General features: G+C 50.1%; 1 protein-coding gene across 1 annotated transcript in view; it reads left to right on the forward strand.

The window, feature by feature from the left end:
- Window positions 1–2,098: 2,098 nt before the first annotated feature.
- The window catches only part of LOC129151310 (liprin-beta-2-like), a 47,120-nt gene continuing 25,768 nt past the window's right edge, over window positions 2,099–23,450 (forward strand). The window contains exon 1 of the mRNA XM_054725680.1: window positions 2,099–2,260. The gene's annotated coding sequence lies outside the window, so the exon portion shown is untranslated. The remainder of the gene's footprint in view (window positions 2,261–23,450) is intronic.

A 23,450-nucleotide genomic window follows, 5' to 3' on the forward strand; every position in this document is an offset into this window, starting at 1 on the left:
GGGTAAAAGAAGATTACCTATTTCCCAGGGAGAAGGGATGTGAGCTGTCTCGCAGAGGAGGGGAGAGTGGAGTCATTAGCGAGTGGGGCTTTGTGCGAGTGCTGGGCACATGGTTCCTTTGGAAGCACGGAGGAGAGGTTGCCTTTCATCTGTGATATGCTTTGTGTTTTTGAGTTGATAGCTCTGCAGGGCGCACTGTTGACTAACAGCCCACATGGTGCCTGAAATTCCTGCAGCTAGAATGACTCCTTTAGGCCAAGACATTTTCCCCAGGAAGCCCCTGTTAATGTGCCACTTTTGTACACTTTTCGCTTCTTCCAGGTAAATCGCCTCTTAGCTCTGGGGTTTTTGTTGGATTTCAGTCCAGATTAAAGGCCCTATGACCTATACTAATGGTTCTTAAACTTTACTGCACATGAGAATCACTTGAGGAGCTTTTAAAAATCCTGATGCCAGGCCAAACCCCCAACCCATCAAATCGGAACCTCTGGAGGTGGGACTCGGATACATTTTTGAGTCCCCCTCCTCCAAAGTGGTTCCAAAGTGCAAATACGCTTGAGAGACAGTGACTGACACCATTCTTTAAAGTGATTTTTAAAAAACAGTAATGGCATAGTTCTGAGAACAGATTAGCATCTTCTGGGGGCTGGGGGCTGGGCAGTGGGTCCCGTGGGGCAATGACATGTGGGACTTGGGAACACCCATGAACTCGTGTGAACTGTGGCAGCCTCCTCCACAGAAGCCTCCCTGCTGCTATTTTAAGGAAGTGAAAGAGAGCTGGAGGGTGTCCTGCTGTAACACAACTCTTGTGGGCCCCAGCCTTCCTCTGCTGGCTTTGCCCTCAGTCTGCTTCTGGCCAGGTTCCTGCAGTGGCCGGAGTCTCATATTTGCCAGGCTGGCTTAAGTTCTGTTCATGTGTGCATCTTCTGGGCACACTGGTAATTTCAGACCACCGGGGTAATTTGAAAAAAGATGTGTCTTGTGGCGTTTGTCAACACTTTAGCCTGTGGAAACGTAGAGAGTGAGAGAGAGAGAAAAAAAAAAAAAAACTGAGGCCAGGTCTGTGGTGACTCCTGCCAGAGCTGGGGACTATGCCAGAGTCCCTGGTGTCGCTGCCATCTGAGGCCCACACAGGGATTTTAATCAGCTGAACCGAGCAACTAGTGCTTGGAGGCCTAGGCAGGGCAACAGCCTAGCAGTCCCACCAAAGGGGATTCAGGCCAGACACTAGGGGAAGGCTTTGGACTGGGTCTTCAGGGCCCGGTCCTGCCCAGATTCTAGGATCCGTTCCTGGGGTCAGACCGTCAACGCTTTTCTTGGGCCTGTGGACCCCAGCCTTGGTGCTGGGCCCCCGGAGCTGCTTCTTGTCCTCAGCTGTTCACAAGACAGGGCACCCGTGCCTCTAGATGGCGCTGACCACTAGAAGGACCTCCACCCCAAGTCCAGGGACTCAAGTGCATGGGGACCCTCGGGTGCCTCAGAGCCTTCCACACTGAGGGGCGGGCTGGGGTTGGACGGGGAGACCGGGAAGGAGAGGCTTCCCTCTGGCCAACCTCAAGTGGGACAGAATCGCACCGGTCCGGGAGTCCGGACATCCAAGGGGTAGTTGGTGCCTCTAATCGGTTTTTCTGTGGCTTCTTCCTCTGCAATTCGCGACACGAATTCCCTCTCTGCTTCCCCGTTTTCATCTCTTCCCGCCGGGGAATGGTGCCGAAGGGCCGGAGAAGCCCCGGACTGAGAGCCGGGAACCGTCAGGCGGCCTCACGGGGCGGGAAGGGTGCGGGGATGGGAAGGTGACAGGGCGGGGCGGGGCCCCGGGAGGGGCGTGGTCTTCGGGGGAGGCGGGGCTTGGGAGCGAGGAGCGCAGCCGGGGGCGGGGCCGGGGCTTGGAGGACCTGGGCTGGGGCAGGTTCGAAGGGGCGGGGTGACAAGGCCAGTCCTTACGGAACCCGAACCTGTGGAGGAAGGTCCTACGGTTCACAGCGGCGCGGGAGAGGGTGGGGGAGTGGCCGAAGGGCGGTCCCAGGGGAAGAAAGGCGGGAGGGGGGAGCGGGCGCCTCGGGATGAGCCTCCGTGGGTCCCCGCCCCCGTCACGTGGGCTCCAGACCCGGCCGCCGCCGGTCGCTCTGCTGGTGGGTCGGTCAGTTGGTCGGTGGGTCAGTGACCTGCAACTCGGCTCTCAGCTCTCATGTTCGGAGGTGGGAAGGACACGGGAGCGGCCCGCACACCTGAGCCGCCCGGAGCGGAGTCCCGCACCCAGGTCAGTGGGCTCTCTCCACGCCCCCAGGCCCGCTGCAGACCCCGCAGGGGCATTGCCGGGGACACGGAGAGCCCCCAGATCCTAGACCCACCCGCGGAGTGGAGGTCAGTGGCAGGATGGCGTCAGAGCGTGTCCCAGGCGCGAGGACGGGGACCCTCTTCCCCTGCTCTGGCCAGAAGACTGGGAGGACGGTATAACTCCTGGGGATTTGCTCCGAGCCTGCACCCTACTCTGCCCGGGACTAGGGACACTCTGCGCCGCTACAGGTGCTAGGATGTCCCTGGAGATGCGCTGTGTGGTCGTCCCTTCAGTGCTGTGTGGTATGTCAGCTCTGCTCCGTCAGCTGGGGCAGCAGCGTAATCTAGAGAGCCCAAGGTGGTCGGGAAGTTTGCGGTCTGTTTGCCCAAGTAAACCTGTGTTTGACAGAGCGTGTGTCCGGGTGCTAAGCCTTGGCGGAGACCAACTCTATACTGTAATCGCAAAAATGCAACAGGCTTTTGAAACTCTCGAGCCACTGCCTCCCAGGAGACAGCAGGCAGGGGGTGGTCCTACTTGAAAGTGGGCTCCTCCTCTCCCTCCTGACATCCCCGCTCCAGACCCCAGTTTTCGCTCAGATAAAAATAAAGTTATATAGCTGCAGACCAGAACTTTTCCAAGTTTGGGTGGGATCGAAACAGGCATTCTAGTCGTTTTTTAATTCTTTTAAAAAATAAATCCAGAGTATTATGTTTTTACATTTTCAGCAGCTGGGTATTTGGTATAGATCCGTCTCCCTTTCCAGTTTGGGTCTACTTCTGTCTTTCTCTTCATCTCTCTCTCTTTCCTCTCCCAGTTCCTTAATTGATTATAATACGAACCTGAAGTGTTTGCAAATTTTATTGCATTTTTGTGAAGTAAAATGCCCAACTACAGAAAGGTGATTGGCTGTAGAAATAATGAATTCATCTTCAGCATGTTCAGTCTTGTGGTTATTATTTGTATATGGAAAACACAGAATGTTATTTGACTTCGAGATTATGTTCCTCTTTGGGGCTTAAGAGAGGCAGCCCATTTGTATTCTTCTTAAATTCATCTTTAAATGACTTTGAAGTGGGTGATAAATTTAACACATTATTATTATTCCTTTGAGATTTGAGGATGTGCCAGTTACTAGCTTATTGCTGGTGGGGAGACAGACAGTACCATGGTCACTTCTGTACGGGGGTAGCTATAGCAAGTGTGCTGACCTCCCGGATTATTTACCCGGTGCATGAGGTATGAGCAAAGAGTTGTGGGAATTCCTATCTTTCATCTGAGCAGGGAAAATCTGGGATAATGTCAACAAAGGGGTGTCATGTATGTAATGGACCGCAGAGAATATTTCCTGAGTTTCTCCAGGCAGACGTGGGCAGTGTCTGGCCTGGGCTGTGGGAGCTGTGTAGTCGGCAAGCACCAGCTAGCCCTGAGAAGTGGCAAGTTGTCCAGCTGGGCCCCTATGGGGTGGTAGGCCATAAAGTTGACAAGGATGAAAAACATGGTCCCAGCAGGTGGTGAAGTCTGGACTTTGAAAGCATGGAAGCCAATAATGGGCCGTAAGCAGGGGAAGGATGGATGTTTCGGTGAACTTAAAGTCAGGAACCTTTGCCCTAGACCCTCCCAGCTTTCCAAACCCTAATCTGATGTGGAGAAAACCCAGTAAATACTGGTATTGTGGGATGAATGGCCAGGCAACACTTTAGAGCAGTGCTCTTCAACTGTAACAAGCTTAAGAATCGCCTGGGGATCTTGTTCAAATGCCGATTCTGATCTCTAGGTCAAGGGTGTGGCCTGACATTCTGCATTTCTAACCTGTTCCTAGGTTGTGAGAGCCCTTCACTATCTATAACCAGGATTTAGAGCTGTAGTTTGCAAACCTGGCTACGCCTCAGAATCGCCTGGGGGAGCTTTTAAACTATTCCTAGTAAGTATGTTTGGGATTTTTTTAACCAAGTTTCCCCAGGTGATGCTGATTTCCCCAGGTGAAGGCTGGGTGGGACCGGCTGTGGTGGACTCTTGGCAATGTTGTGGGAAGCAGTGACCAGGGGGCAAAGACACTGGGGGTGGAGACCCCAGATAGGACCCTGGAAAGTCAATTTGGATAGAAGTGATGAGGCCTTATATTTGATGTGAGATAGTGGGAAACTGAGGCAGGAGAGAGAATCTATAAGACAGGGGGCTAGGGAGTAAGCCCTGTCAGTCTCTTGAACTGACTGCACAGGCCAGGAGAGGAGGGAAGAACGATTCTGAGAGAATTCAGCTTTGGCCCGGCCTGTGTGGCCCAGTGGTTGAGCGTTGACCTATGAACAAGGAGATCACAGTTTGATTTCTGATCAGGGCACATGCCCAGGTTCTGGGCTCATCCCCCTGTGGGGGGCATGCAGGAGGCAGCTAATCAATAATTCTCTCTCATCATTAATGTTTCTATCACTCCCTTTCCCTTCCTCTCTGAAATCAATAAAAAAAATATCTTTTTTATAAAAGAGAGTCCAGCTTTGGAGGAGGGATGGCATGCACTTAGGACTATAACATTTGGGGTAAGATTTGAAGTTATTTTTTACCGGGCCATCAGAAAATTGTTTTCCTGAAATACAAATCTGTTCATGACACTTCCCTGCTTAAAATCCTCTGGTGGAGTCCCTATTGCAAAATATGAGAAGGAAGGGCTAATGTGAACACACTGGGAAGCATTTAAGCATTTATTAAGCTCCCAGACGGGGCACCCCCATTCAAGAGGTGACACTCAGGGGAAAAATAAAGTGACACTGTCACCTCTTGGTGTGGGCACAGCTAGGCTAAAACATTTGGCAGCTTTGTGTTTTCCTGAGTCACTATTTTTTCCTGCTTCCTCCTTCCTCAGAACAGTTCCACTTTATGTTTCTTGGCATCATTCTTTGGCTTCAATACTTCTAAGACCAGAATGTATCTCATGATGGTCCCCTGAAAGCCAGGTCTGGTTCAACCCTGTGGATCTTCAGGAGACCCATTCTTTTTTTTTTTTTTTTAATATATTTTATTGATTTTTCACAGAGAGGAAGAGAGAGGGATAGAGAGTTAGAAACATCGATGAGAGAGAAACATCGATCAGCTGCCTCCTGCACAACCCATGTGCCCGCAACAAAGGTACATGCCCTTGACAGGAATCGAACCTGGGACCTTTCAGTCCGCAGGCCGACGCTCTATCCACTGAGCCAAACCGGTTTCGGCAGGAGACCCATTCTTATCTCTCAGGCACCAGGTAAATAATCTTCTGGGAGGTGCTGTCCAAGAGCATCTATTTAGCTTTAGACCCAGATGGCCCCAAGAGTTCCAGGGGGCTGCTAACTCTCAGCTTTGTCTTCAGGAAATGTGTGATACCTGTTTCGTGCTTCTAGGTAATTCTTGCTTTGGTGCTCCTTGATCATTCTTACTTTCATTTCCTCTCTCTGTCACATATACTGGTCTGCACACTGATAACTGAGCATTCATTGTGCCTGATGCTTTTAATCGCCATGTTTCCTGTTGTATGGTAATCTTGGCCTCTGTAACACACCTGTAGAAAGAAAGTCTAGACACAGATGGGATAAGATTGCCTCTTTGAAAGGAGAAAGTATAACATCTTTGTATGGCATCCGGGGCTCTGCAGAAGCTGGCGATAATTTAGCTCCCCAGCTGCATCTCCACTGTCCCCCCTCTATCCTTTGTGCCTCTCTGCCTTTGCATATACTATTTCCTCTTCCTGGAAGGCCCTTTGGTCTCTGCTCTGCCAGATGAACTAACTCTTATTAATCCTTCACATTAATGTAGATCAAACTCTTGAAACACCTCTCCTTCCCCCACCCCCACATCATGTTTACTCTTCTCTCTAATACTGCATATGTATAGCATCAAATACAGATCTCTGTTGCAGTACTTAGGCACCTCATTTGCATATCTCTATCCACACACCCTGCAAACTCTGAGCTGCTCTAGGGCTGCATCAGCCCTTGTGTGCAGCCTACACGTGGCAGATGTTCTGGAAGAGTTTGTGACAGACGGGAGCCTTGAGCTATCTGGTTTTGCAATGTTTGCCTCAGTAAAGGGTTAAGGGGCAGGTTATTTTGTGTAGGAGATGAGGGAGGGAATAAGACCAGAACCTGAAAGACTGGGACAAGCCCAATGGGGAGTGGCCCACATGGCTAGAGTCATAGGGTGAGTTGGAGAGGGGACATCAGGAGAGGTGGGGCTATAGCCTTAGGCTGTGGATAGATCATAGAAGGCCTTGAAAGTTGGAGCTAAAGAATTTAAATTTTATTCCGATGACATTGAAGGTCTTTGAATATGGAAAAGACTTGTGAAAGCTGTGCTTTGAGAAGGATTCAGGGTGGGGAAGGGCAGATTGGAGGGAGAGGGGAACTTCTTGTGAGAATGCGCTGTTGGACTAACCCACTGAATTAGAGATTAAGACCTAAATCAAGGGAATGGCAGTAGAGATGGAGAAGAGGAAACAGAAGTGAGTGAGCTTGCCAAGAAATCCTGAAGGATTTGGTGACTGATTGGATTTGAGGGAGGGAGAAAAGAGTCAAATTGGACACTGACATTTTGTGCTAGTTTGCTGGGAGAAGAAGGAGGCAATTGTTAGCAGCATGAGAGCTTGGAGGGACTTCGAAGAGGAAAGGCAAATGAGGGTGGCTGAGTCTCTGGAATCAGGAGGGAGCCATGGGCAGTTTCTTGCATGCCCCTTATATTTTTACTCTGGAGAATGGTGAAGCCCAGAAGCAGGCTCAGCTGCTCGTGACAGAGCCCGGGCCTTCTGGTCCTCTGGCCTTGGGCTCTTTCCTTTGGAGCACAGTGGGTTTGGCCAGTGAGAAATTGCCAGAAGGTCCAGATGGAGATTCCATTAAGCAATGAAAAAATGGGAGAGACCAGGCTTGGGTGAATTCGGCCTTCAGGACAGCTAAGGCTGGAGTCTTATAGGTCAAGGACTCAGTGGGGAAGTGTCTGCTGGCAGCCAGTGCCAGGGTGGGTGTGAAGGCTCATGAGTCCTCCTTTCTGTCCTGTGGCCTGGCTGTATGTGGGCTGATGGGAAGTGGGGAGAGCTTTTATGGTATCAGCACTCATACTTGTTAGTGCTCGGTGTGGAAGCATGTATACTAAATGGTTTTTCTGGGACTGCACCCACCAATCTATCAGTTCTATGGAAAGATGAATTCCAAGATCCAAACACCTTTTTTTTTTTCTAGACAATCTTTAGGGACACATCCAGTCAGTCATGAGAAGTTGCCTGTGTAGTGTTGGAGTGGGGTCCATGGCAGCGGGGGAGCCTATCTGGGGAAAGGCAACCAGCCCTGAGGGCCTCCTCCGCGCAGGGGCCTGGGGGTAGGGCCAGGATCAGGGATCCAGATGACTGGTGGAGGGCCAAGGCTGTCAGATGAGGAGAGGACTTAATCCAGAATCTGTTCTGCTGCCCAGAGACTCAGTGGCCTGAGGCTGGATTTCCTCCCCGCTCACCCCTCCCTTCCACACCTCTCTGCCCAGCCCCGCTCCTCAGCCTCCAGCATCCTAGGATAAAGCCCTGCCTTTGCCAGGGCACCGTGTTCACCTGTTTGATAAGGCAGAGCTGGATTAATGCATTTAGATGAAAACATTTAGATTATTGCCGGATGTGTGGTGATTGCCAAATAAAAACAAAGAAACGATAAATGCTGGGATTTGACTTTGAGCAAAAACTTGTTAAGCCTCTTGGCTCTTTTCAGCTATGTAACTAGGTTTGGCAAGTTTCTGCTTCATCTTGTTTTGAGTTTTCCTTTTTTTCTTTTCTTTTTTTTTTCTAAGACCAGAATGTATCTCACGAGCCTGCTCACCCATTCTGAAGTATCAGGGATAGCCATAGAGTGCAGACTTGAGATCTGGGTTGCCCATGTCTCAGGAAGGACTTATGCAGAAGAGAGTGGATGGAGGGGCTACTAACAAGTCTCCAGGAAGACTCCATTAACCCAGGTGAAGCTACAGGGAATTGACCTGGTCCTGGCCTCCCCCCTGGCCTACAGCTGCTTCCATGTGCCCAGGTGGCTCTGATTTGGATACACAGGCATACCTGGTTTTATTGAGCTTGGCTTTGTTGTGCTTCACAGATGTTGTGTTTTTGAAGGCAGACCCTTCACCAGCAAAAAGGTTACGACTAGCTTTAGTGCAATACTCCATTGTGATGGCTTGGAACCAAACCCACCCGTGTCTGTTTCCTGCTTGAGGACAGGCATAGGGAAGGAGGAGATCCAAATCTCAGGGTGGCCATGCCTGCTTGGAGAGTGCCAGTGCCTGCTGGCTGCCGGGAGTGTGTTTTAGTAGCGTAGTCAGAACTCCTCTGCTCTGACTCCTGAGTAAAGGCATAAGTCTATAGTGACTTGTGAGCATGGATGGAATGTGCCAGTCAGATGTAGCTGGGCCTCTCAGCTGGGCAGGCACTACTGTGGCCTGGGGAGCCACTCCTGTGACTGTTCTGGGTGTCCCAAGAGGTCTTAGCAAAATCCTCCTACCTGCTTCTGGCAGAAAGGCCCAGGGAGCCCTGCCAGAAGGAGTCTTGGTTTGACAATCTCTCTCCCTCTCCCTCTCCCTCTCCTCTCTCTCCCTCTCCCTCTCTCTCTCTCTCCCTCTCCCTCTCTCTCTCTCTCTCTCTCTCTGAGTGTGTGTGTGTGATGTAGGAGCCAAGTGGTGTGTTGTAGGGATTAAGCCACAGCTCATTCTAGGAAGACCGCAAATGAGTTACCTTTATTCCGTGCATGCATATGTGGCAACTCCTTTCTCTTCAGGGGCAAATTTCCTTTCCCCAACACAAGAATCGGAGAGGTTTTCGCATGAATAGCCAGCTCCAGCTGCACTGCTCCATGGAGACAACAGAGGTGCAGACAGGCCCCTCGGCAAGCTGCCTCCAGAGGAAAGGATGGGGTGGGGCTTGGGCTTTGGTGGACTTTACAAAGGGTTTGCCTCATGAGATAGTAGTGTTATTCCCATTGTATGGAGGGGAAACAGGTGTCAGAGAAGTAAAGTCATTTTTTTTAAGGTCCCAGAATGTTAGACTTAATTTATTGTCCTATCAGGGACGCTTTTGAGAGTGAAAGGAGGTGGACAAATACTGAATTGGATGGGATCCTGGAATGACAGGAGTGTCCCAGGCACACTGGAACGTGTGGTATCAAATTCCAAATTCTGTAAGGAACCAGGACAGGTAAGGGGATGTCGGACTGGGGAGAATGGATTGCAGAAGGGGGAGGGGTGAAGTTAGAACTCGAATTTGGGTAGGAAAGGCAGATTCTTCTAATTTAACAGTTTGCTAAAGCAAAGACATAGTTCTTGGCTCTGACACCTGACCTTGAGTAGATGTCATGAAAAAGTTTTATTACATAAGTTCTTCCTGCGACCAGCCAAGACATCTGGTTCTGTGATGCGAGGCTGCTCACCCAGTAACAACAACCGCCACCCTGCGTGTCCATCTAGGTTTTCTCTGGGCCGGCTCATTGGAACTGCACAGTGCCTCAGCTGGGATTGTTGTCCTGCTCTGGAGAGAAGGAATCTGACTCCTCCTGCCCCCCCACACCCCCACTTCCAGCGTGGCAGGCAGCAGCTTTTCTCCACCACGGGGACTTGGCCTTCCTACTCTCTGAGAACCCTGGTAGCTCTAGAGCATTGATTTCAGAGAGGAAGGGAGAGGGAGAGAGACAGAAACATCAATGATGAGAGAGAACCATTGATCGGCTGCCTTCCACACGTTCCTCACTGGGGATCGAGCCCACAACCTGGGCATGTGCCCTTGACTGGAATTGAACTTAGGACCCTTCAGTCCACAGGCCAACGTTCTATTCACTGAGCCAAACCAGCTAGGGCAGGAAACTTTTTTCTGCCAAGGGCTATTTGGATATTTATAACATCATTCACTTAATATAATTCACTTAATATAAATTTATGCTGCTATGAAAAAGTTCCTAGATTTATTGAATTTCCAGTCCTGCCTGGAAGTGGTTGCCTTGGCAGGGCCAGACCAAACGATTTCAAGGGCCTTATATGACCCATGGGCCTGACATTCTTACCCCTGCTCTAGAGCATGGACTTCGAATCAGAGAGGCCTCCATTTAAATCCCAACTCTACACATACTTACTGTTGCTACTTTGAGCACGTCTCTACCTCTCTGAGCTTTAAGTTCCTCATCTGCCCCATGGGAACGGGCCTATTTTATTTGGTTTTGGTAATGATTAAATGAGATAATGCACACAGCCTGGTTTCACATGGCCGGTCACCAAAGTTCAGCACAAGGGCAGCAAACAGAGTTCAGAGCCCACACCAGCTCGATGAGATGTAGCAGGGGTAAGTGCAAAGTCCTGCCATTGGGCTCCAAAATCAATTGATTTTAGGCTCTAAAATCAATATCCTACCTGACCATGTGGAGAAGCCCATGTAAACTGGCTGCGTTACTAGAAGTCCTGGGTTTATATCTTGCTGGGGTCTCATCCCCTTTCTCTGCACTGGCCAAGACTGGCCACACCTGGAGGTAGTACCCTGGACAGCACACTTTGGGAGCAGGTGGAGGGGGGAACCTTAAATGCTGGAGTCCCTGCCTTGTAAGCTTGGGAAGGACCTGGGGACAGACAAAAAGACACCAGGCTGTGGCTGTGATTTTCATTCAGGTGGGTCAGGGAGCTGCCATGTTCTGTGGTGCTCAGAGGGCAGAGTTGAGAGTCCATGGTGGTGATGGTCAAGGGTATAAAAGAGGAAGTAGGTTTGAGATGAGGTGAGAAATTCTGAATAACTTGAGCTTATCCCTAGGGCCACGCAGCTGTCTTAAAGCATGTAGTGGAGGGTCTTGGCCAAGCAGTATTGACTAGAGCAGTGGTCGGCAAACTGCGGCTCGCGAGCCACATGTGGCTCTTTGGCCCCTTGAGTGTGGCTCTTCCACAAAATACCACGGCCTGGTTGAGTCTATTTTGAAGAAGTGGCATTAGAAGATGTTTAAGTTTAAAAAAATTGGTTTTCAAAAGAAATTTCAATCATTGTACTGTTGATATTTGGCTCTGTTGACTAATGAGTTTGCCGACCACTGGACTAGAGGGAAGTTTGTGAAATACCAGGGGAGGCAGAGTTTGCTGAAAGGTTAAAGTGCTGCAGGATTTGGGGTGGGGGGAGGTGTAATTGATGGCTTCTGAGCAGAGATGACTTGCAGCAACTATAGGGTGGAATGAGGATGGGGGGCAGGGGAAGGGAAACCATAAAGCTGTGCAGAAGCTGCTTTGCCTTGAGTCCCAGGCTTAGTCCCGCTTGGGAACAGGGGTTGGGAGAGAGGAAAGGCTCTTTGTGGGTTGAAACTGAGGCTGTGATCCCAAACAAGTGATTGTACTGCGCGTATTCTCTGCTGATACCCACCTTCGTCCAACCACCTGACTGGGACATGAAGGCTCTTATAGACTCCCCCTCCTTGAAGATTTTGAGAGCACAGCATCCTGGTACCCGGAGAACTAGGGCCATGTGGTCTGGGGCACTGGGCTCACAGCATCCAAGACACTGGGAATTCTGGCTGTCTGCAGTCTGGGCCACAGAGCAAGCTTCCCACACCAAGAGGAGGTGGGAAGGGCTGTGGGCAGCAGGGCCTTATTCACATGGGCTGAGGTTTTGGGTGGGGTGCATGGATGGAGGATGCAGAGTGCTGTGGTTAAGCAACGTGGATGTCTGAGGGGCAGGCTATCCTGGCCTGGGTGGCAGGGAAGGGAGCCAGGAAAGGCAGTGGGACGGGAGGCTATGGAAGCCCCAAGGTCAGAAGAGACCCACTGCATCTAGGGAAATGCTCACTCTTTTAGGAGCAGAGGTACTCTAAAGTCAATAGATTTGTGACCTCGTTTATTATTTCAGTCACCAAGTGATTTTTTGATCATCCTCTGTGCTGAATACTGTGATGGTGGGAACATGAGAGGAATGAAACATGTCCCCTGCCTGGAGGAAATTTAAGGACTGTACTCCTTCCTCAAAACAGGCAGTAATAACTGCAGAGAAAACACAGCAAATACTGGGGCGCCTGGCTTACTGATCAGGTGGCTTTTGATATGTGTCTTGAAGGAAACACAGGACCAGAGACATCCCTTTCTATGGGGGTGAAGGGCATTTCTAGCAGAGGGAGCAGCGATGCCCAGGGAAAGGCATAGGGGTGGTAAATTATGGGGCATGGGTGGAAAACAGCCAGTGGTTTGGCTGGAACTGAGGATAAGTGAGGTTACATAGGGAGCCCGGGGCTGAAGTGTTCATCTATGAAGTGCTCACCGTGCATCAAGCACCGAGCACAGAGCCTCTCAGGGCTTTAACCGAGGAGGAAACTGACTCTGGATAAGTGACTTTCCCATGGTTCCTTATTTGGTGATAATTTTGGCACAGTCTACCCGGTCCCTAACCCTCGTTCTTTCCACCCTATATAGCCACCAGGCTGAGAGTCCAGATTACTTCGTTTTAAGTTTGCTGTGAAGATCAGCTCTTCATGTGGAGGCAGGAAGATGGCTGGTGTGCACGTGCCAGATAACATTAATCTTAGAGAAGCATTTGGTGGACATGGCCAGATTGTTATGATGCACACCCGGCCCCAATAAATATATCTGTATACATACATGTGTGTGTTTAGGATGTAAATCTTGAATATAGTAGGAAGTTACTTTGTTGTTCATGGCATCATGGAAACTGTTACTCTCTGAGTACTGTTGCTGATTTCCTGGCGGAATTCCTCTATTTTTCTTTGCCATTCAAGAAAGTATATTAGAATGGGGCAAGATAATCGGGAGTCTTCCCTAATTTATACAAAAAGATTCTTGGCTTTAGCTACTTTATCATTAGTAACAAGTTACAACCCACCTCACCTGTTGAGGACCCCAGGGTGTCAGCCGTGGAGGGATGGTCAGCGAGATGGTACTGTGGAGTGGGTGGGAAGGGTGAGGTGAGGGATGGGAGTCAGAGTAACCGGGGCAGTGACCCAGGCTGGGCTGTGGGGGTGGAGAGGAGCAGTCGGCACAGTTCCGCAAGTCTTTGCTGGGAGCCTGCCCATGCAGGGGTGTGGAGTGGGTGCTGGGATACCTGTGTGAAAGGAAAGTATTGTTTTTACAGTGACATTTTCAGGCTCTGAGCAAGTGGGTGCTGGCAGTGGCCACCTGCTGAAGTTGGGTTCTTTCTGATCCTGTGCCCTTAGAGCCAGCCCGTTCTTATTGTTGAGCAGGTCTGCCCAGGACCCCATCGTCTGTCCAGCCTGTTCTTCCTCCTGGAGCTCATCCCAGATCCAGCCCTTGCTTCTGTCCTCAGGGTGGCCCTGGGTGCTCCAGGCTTCCTCCTGGGAAGGTTTCCCTCAGCCCAGAGAGCAAGCCTAAGACGATCCCGGGAAGCTGGGCCGGGGGGGGGGGGGGAGCTCCCTAGTTAGTATTTGGGCTGCAGTGACTCAGGGGACTTCACGTGGGACAAAGCTCTACTAATCATGAGCACTTTGGAAACTCAAGAGCTACTTCAGGGTCACAAATCGAGCCCTCAAATGTCATGATTAAGTATAATTGAAAGAGAATTTTAAAAAAACACCTAGTGACAGTTGAATGACGAATAGTGTTCATGGGAAAGACGCACATCTCACGGCATCTCGGTTACACACCGAGTGTGGAAACCTTCCCTCAGTATCTCCCGGTGTTCTGTGTGTGTGATGCCCACTAGGAGCAATTGTGGGGCTTCTCTGAGTCACAAGTACGAGGCTGTCATCTCTCTGGGCCACCTCTGAGTTCAGTGAGCCTCCCGAGGCCAGACACCTCCTGCTCCAGGCTGCAGCCTTTCACACATGTCAGGATCTGGCCTGCCTCTCCCAGCCCCTAGAGCCCAGCCTCAGCTACAGCCTCCACCTTTGGAGTCTCTCCAGTCATCTCCCCAGCTATGATTTCTCTGCCAGGGGCCTGCGCTCAGATGGGCCTTGATCATCATGAATCCTGCTCACTGTCCCTAAGCTGGGCGCCTGGGGAGACTGGCAGGATGACTGAGGAGCAGGCTGTAGGAGCCTGGTGCCCAGCCTTCGTGGCAGACACTAGAGAGAGACAGTGTCTCACTCTGCTAGAGAGAGAGAGAGGAAGCTCAGAGCTTGTGCAGAGTGGCTGTCCCCCCAGATCTACCTAATTGGGAGGCCAGCTGCAAGAGATTTGGCAACTTCTCAAAATCATATATTTTCCCCCTGATCTCAACATACAGGCCCTGATAAGGGGTCTTGGTCCTGGCTAAATCCACCTTCTGGAATAGTGCAGTTAGGGCCCTGTTCTCCGAGAGGGGAGAGGCCCATGTTGCTTATTTACTGGCCAGGCCCTGAGCGGTCCTTGACTCTCTCCTCTCTCCTAACCCTCTGACCAGCCCTGTGTGGGGCAGGTGTTCTTATCTCCATTACAGAGTAACCCAAGAGGTTAATATGTATTACCCAAGGTCAAACACTAACTCAGCTCCAAGTAGTAGAGCCAGGATTTAGACCCAAGTCGATCAGACTCCAAAGCTTGGACTCTTCCCACTGCGTCCTGCTCCTCTCCTCCTTCAGGGGAATGAATGAGAAAGGAGTTGCAGAAGGCTTGGGATGGACTGGGCTGGGAGTGGGGACTCTGGTATCAGTACTGCCTTCCCCTCCTGTGGCTCTTTTGAGTCACACGGATGTCGCCACCTTTCACTTGAAGTGTGAGGAACTATCGGGGTTCTCCTATGGGAAAATAATGGCCCAGCTTTATGGACAAAAAAGAGGGGAGAAAAGGGAGAGAGGCCCCCAGAGGTTTTCATTCTCTGGGGTCAGGCTGACAGACTTCCAGGAGCAAGAACTCTGGGCCCCCAGGGAGGGGAGACCTGGAGCAGTGTAATCCTCCAGCCAGCCTCTCTTTGATCTGCAGGAGTTTGTGTACAAATGGGGGATTTCTGGGTCACTTTTTCTGGGAAAGTCCCTCAACCTCTCTCTGGCCTAAGTGCTCTTAGGGGAGGGAAGTGATCCCAGGTGGCAAGTGTCTTATGACTGGTGAGCTGAGGGTAGGGGCCCAGCCCTGCCCGCCCCTCCCTCCCCCAGCATATGCTGGAGTTGTTGACTTGGCTTGAAGAGAAGAGGGCTGGTCTGAGGGCTCTTGGCTCCTTGAATGCAGTTTGACAGCTGGTCAGGTCAAGGGACCCTGGGGTTTTGTCCTTGCAGCTGCCAAGTCTGGCCTTGCTAAGTGATCTTGCTCCCCAGGTTCAACTGCCTCAGAGCTGACTTACAAAGAAAATAAAGGACTCTCAGGAACTGGCCCTACCTGGGTGTTAAGGTTTGAAGATGTGAAGCGAGGTCTCCCTTAAACTGAGAGGAAGGGGCACCCATGGATGAGAATAGAGGCCCACGGCTCTGGAGAAGAGTTGTACTTTCTTCCGATGGTCTCGCCGAGTGTTCAAGATCCCGGGGCATGTGTTAGCTTGCTGGGAATGCCGTAACAAAGTACCACAGACTGGGTGGATTAAAGAACAGAAATTTATTTTCTCACAAGTCTGAAGGCTAGAAGTCAAGATCAAGGTATTGGTAGGGTTGGTTTTCTTCTGAGGCCCTTCTCCTTGGCTTCTCGATGGCCATCTACTCCCTGAGCCTTCCTATGATCTTCCGTCTGTACCCATCTGTGTCCTTATGAGGACAGCAGTCATATTGGATTAGGGCCCACCCTAATGACCTCACTTTTACTTAATTACCTCTTTAAAGATCTTATTTCCAAATACAGTCATATTCTGAGGTAGTGGGGGTTAGGACTTCAACATATGACTTTGGGGAAGGGGGACATAATTTAGCCCAATAACAGGATATTTCCAAGACCCTCATTGGGCAAGGCTCAGTGTCATGGTGAGGGATGGAGAGGCATTCACTGCTGGTCCTGCCAAGGGAGAAAGGGGCCCCAGCCCAGCCAGTGGAGGAGGCTTGATTGGCCTTGTCCAAAGGCTCAGCCCAGGGAAGTCCAGGCAGAGCGGGTCCCCTGTAGTCTGGGCTCTGTCAGCAGTGGGTTCTGTGTGGTGTCTTCATCTGGTTCCTGTGTGCTTCTCAACCCTCCAGAGAAGACAGAGGTGCTAATACCCTGCTGATAACATCCAGCCCAGGCCCACCGAGGAAGCCCCCTTCCTTCACCGAGGCTGACAGAGGAAGCCCCCTTCCCTCACTGAGGCTGACAGAGGAAGCCCCCTTCCTTCACCGAGGCTGACAGAGGAAGCCCCCTTCCCTCACTGGGGTCAGGCTGACAGACTTCCAGGAGCAAGAACTCTGGGCCCCCAGGGAGGGGAGACCTGGAGCAGTGTAATCCTCCAGCCAGCCTCTCTTTGATCTGCAGGAGTTTGTGTACAAATGGGGGATTTCTGGGTCACACAGAAATGACTCATGCACACAGCCTACCTGTCGTTAAGGAAATTCTTTGATTCTTTGGTCTCCTACTGGTTTAAACTTTTTTTTTTTAATGCCAAAGAAAAACTATTGCATTAATTCAAAATTAAAATGTTTAGCAAATGCTGAAATGAATGCTCAAAATACAGACTAAATGTTGATGAATGCAGTTAGCATTTGCCTACAGCCTGCTAAGTTCCGGAGCCTGTGTTCCTCCCCAGGTAGCTTGGGAGGCTTGTAGGAGGTAGCTAGCTGCAGGCTAAGGTTATGCAGGAGGCACCTGAACACTCTAGATCAAGCATGTCAAACTCAGAGGCTAACACGGACCAAACAAACAGGGTTTAAGTTTATGTGGGCCACAAAAAAACAAAAGCTTCAATTTTCATAGAAACGTAGGTTTATTTCGATAGAGACATGCTGAATACAAAGGGCTGAAATAAATGAGTAATCATTAACATAAAATAATAAACATTTTAATAAAAGTTAAAATTTTTTCTTGAACATTAACTTATCAGACACTGAATAACTGCACAAATTAATAAGCGTAACGAAAATAAACCTATTTTTCTTGTTCTCCGAAATGGAAAGATTTCCTGTTGCGTACACCAAACAAGTCAGTACAAGACTAGTGACGTGGCAATCAGCTGCTAAAATATTCACTGCTAGTATTAGTGGAGAGGAATGGTGCGCCTGCGTGTAAGGAAAATGAATGCAACACGATTATAGTAATCAGTCATTAGCAAACATTGTAGTTAGTTATTAATAATTATGTATAACAGGATATTGTAAAAATTAAATTATGAAATTTTTATTAAAATGTTCCTTACATACCGTTATATTGGCTGGGCTGCAAAAATATTCATTGGGCTGCGAGTTTGGCATGCTTGCTCTAGATGATAGAGAAAATTTTCCAATTCAGATCTGTTTTTGTTTTTTTTTTTTTTCTTGTCACTTAGCATTCTAAAATAATAGGAGGAGCAACGCCTGGCTTTATCTTCTGTCAGGGGCAGTTACATCCTCTTCTGTTGGTCCTTCGGGAGCATAATTGCATTCATCTATTATGTCTCTTGCTCATGCCAGGCCCAAGCACAGCCAAGTTCTTCATATGGTAGAGCTGCCTCCACTCCGAATATCAGGCTGGAGAGAGTGAGATTGGAGAGGCTGCTAAGGACAACTGCCCACCCTTATTTCAGGAAGCTGACCTCCCCCAACATCTCCCTTCTCCCTTTTCTCACCACTCAGAGACACACACCTTGAACATTTTGTGCCCGCCAACCTTTACCAAGCATGCACCTGTAGGTTCGCTGCTGGGCTCTGAGGACAGAAGGGAGACTAGCACCTACTCCTTGCTCTCAAGCTTCTTCATTTAGAAGGGGAGACAGACAGATCGAGGAATCGTATAAACAGCATGTAAGTGAGATGATAAAGGTGGGTGCCAGGTCTGGTAGGAGCAGCGTGGAGGCATCCAGCACCTTCAAGCACTGGGGGTAGTGGTGTCAGGAAAGGTTTCTCCTGGGGTTGGCGCATGTGTCGAAAACCCTAGAATGGGTAGAACTTGACAGCAGAGATGGATAAAAGCATCTCAAACAGAGGAAGTAGAGAAAACGGGAAAATCTTTCTGGATTTAGGGATCAGGCAGCGGCCCATCGTGACTGGACCTGAGAGCGAGGCGAGATGTGCAGCTGGGAGCGTGGGCCTTGTTGGAGAAGTTTGGTGGCCAAGCTCCAGAAGACAGCTTTGTTCCTGAAATGGTGGGAGCCATGGGCGGTTTGGGGGCAGAGTAATAATGTCCCAAGCTTTACGGAACATATCCTGTCTGCACTGGGAAAGAGATGGTCGAGGAAGAGTCAGCGAGAAGTAAGAAGCCGGGAGGAGGCAGCTTTGGCAGTCCAGGTGAGAGGCGGTGGGGCTGAAGGATGGGGAGATGAGAGTTTGGTTAGATATTAGGACCTTCAGGGAGTCTGAATGGCACTGTAGGAAGAACACCACATGAGTCATCAGGAATTTAGGTTCAAATCTCAGTTCTGCTGGTCCCTAGCAAGGGAAGGTGGGGTCCTGTGACTCCCTCTGGAAAATCCAGGCTCCCTAAGTGGTATGTGTGCATGTTTGTTTAATCTTTTACTGAAAAAAAAAAAATTCAAGCCTATACAAAAGTAGAAGGAAGGTATAATGAATCTCCTTACTCATTACCCAGCTCTAAATGACCCCTGGCTGGTTATATTTTTTAGGTTGGTGGTTTTGAGCCGAAACGTCTTGGAAGTAGTCAGGTTGAGGCTATATTTGAATTTGTCTATCTTTTTCCATTTGTTCATCCCTGGAGGTAAATCTGTGTGTGTGTGTGTGTGTGTGTGTGTGTGTGTGTGTGTATGTGTGTGTGTGTGTGTTCTTTGCTGTGAGAGGAGGACGGTAGGAGCTTTCTTTGAAGGGTGTGTTCTTTCTTTGAAGGGGTTGTAGAGACACACTGCGGGCAGGCTTCTTCCTGTCAGCGGGGTAGGTTCTCTCTGCCGTGGGGCCTGCAGGTGTGGACAGCAGAGAATAGAGGTAAAGACTTCTTGGGAGGGCAGCTTGCAGGCTCAGAGACCCTCCTTCCTTATCTATTCAATTGACCTGTACTTGTGGCCTGAGAGCCTGACTCATGCTGACCAAACCGACAAGGCTAATCTGTAAACCAGGCACCAGTGGACTAATTCACTTTGGCAGGCGTTGTCCAGTGGCCACAACACAAACGCCTGCCCTCCCAGACTGCCTTCCTGGCATTACCCTACCTGGAAAAGTGAATTACAGGGTCATGTGCAGGTTGCTAGGGAGCCAGGCTCCCAGACAGAGGCGCCGCGCGGCTGGGTAGGGCTGTCAGTCAGGATGCTGTGGGGGCCTCCTTGCTAGTGACCAGGAATCGACCCCCAGAGATTCCTTCTTGGTCACCAATGTGCCAAATAGATCAACAATGACCAGTTCTTCCCCTCCACCTCCTCCTCCTCCTCCTCCTCCTTCTCCTCCTCCTCCTCCTCCTTCTCCTTCTTCTTCTTCTTTTCATCCTCACCCAAGGATATTTTTCCGTTGATCTTTTTAGAGAGAGTGAACGAGAGAGGGAAAGACAGAGAGAAACATCCATGTGAGAGAACCACATCAATTGGTTGCCTACTGCATGCAACCTAACCAGGACCTGGGCACATGCCCTTGACTGGAATCGAACTCTGGACCCTTTGGTCCACAGGCCGATGCTCTATCCATTGAGCCAAACTGGCTGGGGTGACCAGTTCTTCTTTTACTGATAGTGACACAGATTCAGTGGGCGATGTGGTAATTATTTATACCCCTTAAATGCCCTCTGAGTTTGGCACCAATTAAAAAATAAGAACAGGGGGGAGGGTAATGGGGGAAAAGGACACATATGTAATACCTTAATCAATAAAGAAAAAAAAAAGTAAAATGAGAAAAAGAAAAGACCGGGAGTCAAAGACCAAAATATCTGCTCTAGGGCTATAAAGGTGATCGAGAATGTGGCCAGTAGGGTTCCCAATGCATCTCTCTGCTGAGTTAGCATACCCACCTCTATCAGGGACCTGGGTGAATACAGGTCTCCTCCTGGCAAGGCAGCTCCGGAGAAAGAGAGAGAAGGATGGCTGGGCTGCACATGCTCAGTTCCTTCTCTCATTCCCACCAATCAGATACTTAGCTGCCCCCAGGTGAGGAGATCCTGGACAGAGAGGATGTCAGTGTCCTCCCACTGGGTATCCCCAGGGCACCGTGAAACAAATTAAATGGAGGTGTGAGCATGGGTAGTGGGTCTCAGCAGTTCTCTTGGACAGGTAGGGTGAGGTGCTGTCATAGAGGAAGGAGAATCATCTGGGCCTTGAAAAAATTAGTTTTGATGGATGGAGACTGGAGAAGGCACCTGTAGCTTGAGGAGGCAGCATGAAGAAGGCATAGCAAAATGAGAATGCACTCCTGTGGTTAGCGTAGGAGGAACTCAGAAGAACATGGTTGGAGGTAGCCAGGCTTGGTGAGAAAGTGCTGCATAGTGATTAAGAACATAACCTTAGAGCCAGACAGACTGGATTCAATCTCGTCTCTACTTCTTCCCAGATGTGTGATTTGACTAGGTTACTTAACATCTCCAAGCTTTGCTTTCCTTGTCTGTAAAATTTGTCTGTAAAATAGCAGTTAAGAATATTGGCATATGAGATACACATAAACATGTGACTCAGTGCAGGGAGAGTGCTTAATAAATGACAGCCGTTATTATTACCATCGTGAGTCCAGGACAGTTTGGGGACAGTCCATTTAGCTAAGAAATGCCTTGAATGCCACATCATGAGCCTGGACTGCAGTGGGAGAGACCAGGTATTGCTCAGGTGAGAGGAGGCCTCAATGCCTAGGTTTGGAATACTCGAACACAGGCTGGGCAGCTGGAGTGGAGAAAGTGAGACGGAGAAGAGCATCCTTGCAGGAGCCGTTCACAGGGACTTGTCAGCTGTCGGAAGGTGAGGGAGGGGTTACAGGGGATGCAGGGCACAGTTCGAGGCCATAGGAGCTACCAAGCCAGGGCAGGACCATGCCGAGAATTTCTGAGAATGCTGCATCTCGGGGGCTGCTAGGAAGTAGTAAGCTGATGAGTATTTGGATATTTTGGTCTAGAGCTCACCAAAGCAGTCTAGTTTTATGAGTCATGAACATGGAGATGAAATATGAATTGTCCAGGGTGAGACTATAGAAGGAAAGAAAAAACCTAGCACATAATCTGCCCTGGAATGGGGAGTGGAAGCTGAGGTAGGACATTTAGTGAAGGAGGAGGGTCCAGAGGAACCCAGAGAGCACCCCGTCTCCAATGCCAAGGAAGGAGAGTGTCTCCGGGGTTTCAGCACCGATGATATGCCACAGAGAGCAACCCCAGCCAGCACTGGCTGCCCGCTGGTCTCACTGCTTCACTTGCATTAACTCATTTGACCTTCAACCCCACCTCTGGGGTGGGTACTTTGATTCTGCTCATCTCATAGATGAGGCAGCTGAGGCACAGAGAGTAAGAGTCTTGCCCCAGGACACCTTGCGAGTGATGTCAGTATTGGTCTCACCCAAGCAGCCTGAGCCTCCAGCTTGGGCTTTAAGCCCACCCTAGACTGCCTCTCAAGGAATAAGAACTGAAGTAGCTCAGTAGACGAAAGAGCAGCGGCAGCATACGTGGGTGGAAATATCACACAAGGTGTCAGAGAAGGGAGGTGAGACATGAAAGGATAAGGGCTATAGGGCCAAAGGAAGGGTTTTAGGATAGCTGAGGCTTTAATATTTGCGGGTTGAGAGGAAGGAGCAGGAGAGGGGGGGAGATGCATATTCAGCTTAGAGAGGGAACAATCGAGACGTTCGGACCTCAGCGATGAGAGATTAGGAGATCAGAGAGTGGAGAGGAAATTTGGGGTGAAGAGAAAGGGAATTGCAGGATTCCGTTTCTCGAGAAAGAAAGATACATGGTAGTTTGCTGAGGAGGAGTCTGATAAGAAGGAAAGAGGAGATTAAAGGTCTGGGTGCACAGTGTCTGACAGAGCTGTGTGCATTGTTAAGCATCTTGGAGCAGAAGGAAGAACACACCCGAGCCTGCCTGCCAGGCAGGGGAAGAGTCAGGGCAAGTTGTGGCCAGAGAGGCAGAGGGAGCAGGGGAGCAGGTGCAGTGAGAGCTGCGGAAGTGGATGGAGAGAGGCAGGCAGAGTTTCAGGGGATGATCCTGCATGCTGACAGCGGACTGCTGACATGCACAGGGCTGATGGGGCCAAAAGAGAGAAGCCCCATCCTCACTATCCAGAATGAGGGTGGTGGTAAAAGAGAAGTGGGAGGGTGCCACAGGGTTCCTGAGGTAGGCAGGTGGAGGGGACAGGCTGCCATTAGCCTGTTACACTCAAAGAAGGGTAGTTCTGAGAGCCCTGTGAGCTCCTCTGAGAAGGACCCTTCCCTCAGGTCCTTGCATCCTTTTATGTTATTTTATTATATACTAGAGCAGTGGTCGGCAAACTGCAGCTCGAGAGCCACATGCGGCTCGTGAGCCACGGTTTGCCGACCACTGTACTAGAGGCCTGGTGCATGAAATTCGTGTGTGTGTGGGGTGTCCCTCAGCCCAGCCTGCACCCTCTCCAATCCAGGACCCCTCAGGGGATGTCTGACTGCCTGTCGCAATCTGGGAAGGAAAAAGGAGAGAGAGAGAGAGAGAGAGAGCTAACAATGATAAGAGAGAATCATTGATTGGCTGCCTCCTGTATAACACCCCCACCCCCCACCCCACTCTGGGGATTGAGCCTGCAACCCAGGCATATGCTCTGACTTGGAATCAAACTATGATCCTGGTTCATAGGTCGATGCTCAACCACTGAGCTATGCCGGCTGGGCTCTTTCTTCGTTATTGCTGGAGAAGAAGGACATCTTCCAGATAGCTCCTTCCAGTGGTTCTCTATTGCCCAATGGATAAAGGTCAAGTTCTAGGGGAGAAATGAGGTGAGGGACCCTTCACAAGTTGGTCCTAGCCTCATTTGGTGCCATTCTTTCCCAGTTGTTTGACCACACAGAGCTATATGTTTATCCCCTCCCAGCTTCTCCTGCAATGTATTTCTGCCTGCTGTCAAGCTGGAGAAATCTCTCCTGCTATGTGAAGCCTTCTAAGTTGCCCACACTGCACTGTCGCTCCTTCCTCCTGCTGCCCTGCCCTGAGCACACTGAGCTTCCCTCTCCCAAGCTTACAGCATGTATGTGTCCTTCTCCCTCAGGATCCCAGCACCTCTATGCTGTCTGTCATCCACACTCTTCCCCTAGAATATTCATTATCTTGAATGAGA

The sequence above is a fragment of the Eptesicus fuscus genome, chromosome 13 (genome assembly GCF_027574615.1).
Source record: "Eptesicus fuscus isolate TK198812 chromosome 13, DD_ASM_mEF_20220401, whole genome shotgun sequence".
Lineage (NCBI taxonomy): Eukaryota > Metazoa > Chordata > Mammalia > Chiroptera > Vespertilionidae > Eptesicus > Eptesicus fuscus.